Below are 5,782 nucleotides of genomic sequence, written 5' to 3' on the forward strand. Positions count from 1 at the left end.
TAATATGTTGTTCGTGGGCTCATTTATCCTATGTTATATCTTTATTGCATCTTTATTTGCTCTTAATTGTTTGTTCTCCTGCTTGAGTGTTTTTTACCTTAGCTCTGGTGAGTTCATGGAGCAGATATGGTATGTGTCTTAGGTACGAAATACGAGGTAAGTTCTGTGATCCTAAATTTATTGGTTACCTCGATTATGTTAGTACTAATTGTGTATTTTGATTGCTTGCAGGTTTATTAGGCATCAAGCTGGAGATTTGTTAGGTTTTGATATCCAATAACTCCCTAGGCAATGATGTTAAATCATTAGTACTTAGTTTGTATCGATCAAAAGATTGAAGTGAAATAACGACACCCCAAATGGAACAACCCAAACCTTTAACAAGTATGGGTAATTGGAAGTAGCCTAATTCATTTATAGTTGCTAGTGGACCGACTCCTAACTCTTTGGATGGCTTTTGTACCTAGCTCACTTATTAATTACCTATTGAACTTTATTGGGCTTGGCCCACTACTTAACCTAAATCTACCCTAACTAATATATATTGCTTAGCCTCTTTTGACCGTGTGAATTGCAAAACCCCTTGAGAGATAACCTACCTGCGTTCTTCTCTTCTGCTTCGTGCTACTGCCTACCTCGACTTCTTTTTCTTCAGTTTTCTTCAACCTTTGTGGCTACAATAATACCTAGGTTTGTGCGTCCTTTCGTAGGTAATAAAAGCAACCGGAGTGGGTAAAGTTGTCGGTGATTTTGGGTTGGTTCTCTGTGGTGTCGATCGATTTTGGATTCAAACTGAGCCCAAAAAATCCTTTAGAGTTCAATCTTCCGCTATACGAAAACAAATTTTTAAAATTTCAGGGGTTGTGAGAATTGGATCTCACTCGGAGTACAAGGTCTTCAATGAAACTTGGGAACTCTACAAGTCACATCGTTTTAGTCGAACTCGAGATAGCAAACTTGAAGAGGGGACAAACAACTATAAAATCATATTTTTATAATTTTTGATAAAAATTGATGAGATTTATGGTTGAAAGCTAATAAAAGTTTGTGGATTCCCATAAAATATGCTTGAAAATGAATTTTAAAACATGGGGATAAACAAGGACTAAGTAAGCTGAACAACATATAAAATCAGATGTCCTAGCTACAATGGCACCCTCAATAGCATGTAGAGGCGAATTCTCCACTGCCTGAACGGCATTTCAAAGAATTAGATTCAATTATGCCATCACTTCCCCTTCATAATCTCTGCACACCATTCTATTTTTAGTTACTCTCACATCGATTTCTTTTTGCAAGAATTAACAATTTTCATCATGCATGCAATTGCGGATGTAGCTATTATTCTAATGTTGGTTAATCCACTTAACCTCCGTATTCTTTCTCTCATATTGAACGTCAAAGTGAATGAGACAAAACAATATATGTACTTGTTTGGTTCGATTTTTTTAAAATTTATTTTCAACCGCACAATTTATGAGAATCGGAACTTTTATTAATTTTTAAATTACATATTTCATTAACTTTATTAAAATTTATTGAAAATTTAATTTTAAGTAAAACTAAACAAAGGCTAAAATTTAAATTTTAATAGTCACATTAACAATTATTTCTAGTTAATGGAAACAAGAGTACATAAAATTGGGTAACCGAATTGAAATAATGATTGTCAAACTTTGTCCCTATTCGACAATTATTTTCAATTACACATTCATAAAATAAAATATTTTACACGTAAATGTAAAATTCATGTAAAATTTTTTATTATGTGAATGTATGATTGAAAATGAATATATAAGAAAAAAGAGTTTTTAAATAATGATTGTAAAGACTTTGGCAAATACAGCATTTGATGATGAATATGTTTCCCAAACGAAAAAAGAAAAGAAAAGTAAAAATAAAAAATAAAAATGGGACCCAAATGCCATATTTCCTAAAGTATGGGGGACCTCCTAGGTCTGTTAATTTAAATTCTGAAGCCACTCATTTTAAGCCTGGGCGTGAGTCGGTTCGGTTCGGTTCGGTTTTAAAGGGAATCGAAACGAACCAAAAATTTCGGGTATTTAGTAAATAGAATCGTCGGGTCCAAATATAATTATGGAACTGTTCGCGTTCGGTTCCGTTCGGATCGGTTCGGTTCCGTTCAGTTCTGTAATATAATTAAATTTTTTAACATTTATAACAACACTACATAAATACAACTAATAACACATTCAATCGTAATTTTATAAATTAACGTAATCCAATTTATCATTTATATAAAAAGTTGTCCAACAAGATTAATTTACCAATCACATATAGGGAAGCTTACACACTACCTTATTCAAATGATCAACAGTCGAAGGTCGACATCGGAGCATGGAGGTCATAGCTTCGGACTCGGAGGTTCTATACATCTATTTGAGTTTTGGAATGTCAGATGTGTTATGTGTAGGTGATAAAGTGTGTAATTTATTTAGGGTTAGTCATTAGTGGGTTGGATCACTTGGATGTTGGGCTAAAAAATGGAAGAATAAAAACAAAAAATGGCACTTGGGCTAAAAATAAAAAAATTAGAAATTAAAAAATTAGAAATGAAACAAATAATTGAGCCAAAAAATTGGATCTAGAAATTGGTTGGGTTAGGTCAAGCTAGCTAGGCTAGGGCTTAGGAGATAAAGTATCAATTAATCACCTAATTTGTTTAGAAAAAATTAAAATAATTTGATTTATTCAATATTAAAAAAAAATTAGAAATATTTGGTTCTTATTCGGTTCTTTGGTTCTTGGTCTAAAACTGAGAACTGAACCGTATCCGTCGGTTCTTGATTCAGATACCCGTTCGGGTATTTAACTTGAGAAGAACCGTCGGGTTTGATTCGGTTCGGTTCGAGATATTTGCCCAGCTCTAACTCATTCTATATTTCTCTTTTTCCAACACTTCACAGGTGAGCAATTTTCTTCCCCGGAACCACCTCAGCATAAAATACACGCACCACCGCTCTGTAGCCAGCCATGGCTTCTTTCCGACCTCCACCTCCACCACTACCACCACCACCACCACTAAAAATAAAAACAAACCAAACGCTTCAGGTGATCTTCATTAAAGAAACAGTCCAAGAAAGCAGTTTTTCTCAAATTTTTTTTTTTGTTTATTTTCTCAATTACAGGATTAATTAATTTTATCATTTATTTCATTGCAGAGATTTATACAACAACACAGACAGTCAGATTTCACCTGCAGTCAACACCCTATATCTTCATGATCATCACACTTCCTTTTTGCCTCCTTGTATTTTCTCTATTCTTTCACTAATTTAATTACATTTCTAAGAATTAATTAAAATTAATAATTCCCATTTTCGTTTTATCCTTTTTGGTTTTAGTCCAACTCCAAGTGGAAGGATTGGCATCTGGTCCTGTTCAAGAAGAAAACCAGCTGGATTTACAAGCGAATTTCAGGTTAGAGTCCAAGAAAAAGAGCCGGAAATCGCAAGATTTTCTAGAGAACTCTAATAATAAAAATTCCCAGATATCTTGTGTAGAATTCTTGCAGGCACAAAAGGTATCAACCGGGTTCGGGTTGTCGTTGGAGCCAACTTCGGCTCTTCTTGGGCTTGTGGGCGATGGTCTTGATCGTGATTCTCAAAGGCAAGGTGCCGAGACTGATAGATATATCAAATTTCAGGTGAGAAATTTCAGTTCTACATTTTTATTTATTTTGTGTCAAAGAAATGTTAATATTTTTTTAATTTTATTTTTCATTATCTAAATATTGTACATTGGGATGTAGAAATTTTGCTTTGATGAGCTATATAAATGTCTGCATGTGCTTTTAAATGTCTCAGTACAAACTTGAAATTGGAGAGTGAAGCTTTTAAGGGAATTCTTTTTCTGATTATCTCTGGTGGTGTTTATATATTTTTGTTAACTCGTGTTATTGCAATTGGAAACTATTTCTTGTATTGCATGAAATCGGAAACTGCATAGTCTTAAAATATGTTGTCTTTACTTATAAATAACGGCATTTCTCACAGATTGATTGAGAGGTTTTTGGTAGGCCTTTTAAGGGACCTTAGCATAATGTTGTCATTTGAAGATGTCTTTTTATGGATATTCATTCATCTTTGGTGCAAATTGACTGTGGGATGTGAAAGCATGGCTTGCCATGAGGTGTCAATCGAGAGAGAAGGATGTCATTATTGGAGTTTTAAATTAGACGACCTTTTGATTTATTCACTTCTGTGAATGGAAAATTGTTACAAGTCGTTTCATCTTTAATTTTAGCTGCTGTTGATTGACTGCAATTTAAGATGACGTTCATATTGGCCTGTCCATTTAATCCATGGGTTTGCACGTTCGAGTATTGCCACCGTGCTATGTTTCTAATCTTATTTGGGTTGCTGGATTTGTCATGAAGACGTGCAATTTCTGGGTTTGGATAATGGCATTGGTATCATGTTTAACATGGAGTAGTGATTTAACATCTAATATTATCTTTCTCATGCAGATAACTAAGCTGGAAACTCCTTTTCATATTTCATGTTAGCATGCCCAATTAATTCTGTGTAATTGAATATCTTTAAGTTTTTCGTGCTTTTTAGGGCGAGCAATTGAGGCAAACTATTTTAGAAAAGGTTCGATCAACCCAGCTACTGACGGTCTCATATGTTGAAAATAAAATCCTGCAAATACTCCGGGGGAAAGAAGCAGAAGTAGAAGGCATCAAAAAGAAGAATATGGAGCTTAAGTTGCTAATGAAACGATTTTCTTTAGAGGCCAATGCTTGGCAGCAACGGGCAAATTACAATGAGAAAATGATTAGCACCTTGAAAATTAATCTACAGAAGGCTTATGCTCAAGATACGGGTGGTAAAGGAGGGTGTTAGGAAAATGTTGTAATTGGCAATCTGTGACCAAAAGGACTAATTTGTCGAGTTTGTAAAGTCAAGGACCAATTTGTCAATGTCTAAAAGTGCAGGGACTTGTGTTGCAATTTCGCAATAATTAATGTATAGGTCTAGGGTAAAGTTGGATGCTTTGAAGATGAAAATGGCGCAAGATTGGTGCTAGAGTTTCGTCTTGACCTCGCTCAAGCCTAAATAACAGAACTTGCGTCGCTGGAGTTTCGCCACCACTTCGCTCAAGCGAGAGTGCGTCGCTAGAGTTTCGCCAGCACTTCGCTCGAGCGACAGTATCATCCGGCGTTTGGTAATTTTCCTTCCTCGTGAATTTTAAACGCTCCATACTACCAAACGACCTACTATATAAACAAAAATTTCGCTTTTCATTAACAACCTTTGGCAAAACACATAGCACAATATTTTCCTCTCTACCAAAGGATAAATTGAAAAACTCTTCACCATATGATTTATTGAAAAAAAAAAAAAAACATCAAACACCTTTTCAAACAAAACACCTATAAAAAAATCCTCACTACTTCCAGAAGATCAGTTGATTGAAGATCCGGGAAGGAGATTGATTGAAGAACTGGAGTTCTTGTTGATTTACGGAAAATAGAAGAAATACAAGGCTAGGATTTTGGCACAGATCTGCAAAATCCATGAGAGCTTTGGTTGATACAGTAAGGAGGTCAGAGTGTTGTTAGATACAGTCATGTCTGACGTACTGTAAGTTGAAGTCTTCTATAGTGAATCCCTACTGGCTTGTACCCGGAGTTTTTACCCAGTTGGGTTTTCTCCGTCAACAATTTTTGTGTTATTTATTGCTTTCTGTCAATTTCAATTCAACCGGCAATTCAATATAGGTAGTTAAATCATGTGAATGAATCTGGACAATGTTT

At 34.9% G+C, this 5,782-nt stretch overlaps 1 long non-coding RNA gene across 1 annotated transcript; it reads left to right on the forward strand.

The window, feature by feature from the left end:
• The first annotated feature begins 3,128 nt into the window (after nt 1-3,128).
• Nucleotides 3,129-3,880, forward strand: LOC111408275. Its single transcript, XR_002705321.1, has 2 exons — nt 3,129-3,271; nt 3,366-3,880. It is a non-coding gene; the product is annotated as an uncharacterized LOC111408275 (long non-coding RNA).
• Nucleotides 3,881-5,782: the final 1,902 nt, after the last annotated feature.

This window comes from Olea europaea, chromosome 13 (genome assembly GCF_002742605.1).
Source record: "Olea europaea var. sylvestris chromosome 13, O_europaea_v1, whole genome shotgun sequence".
NCBI lineage: Eukaryota > Viridiplantae > Streptophyta > Magnoliopsida > Lamiales > Oleaceae > Olea > Olea europaea.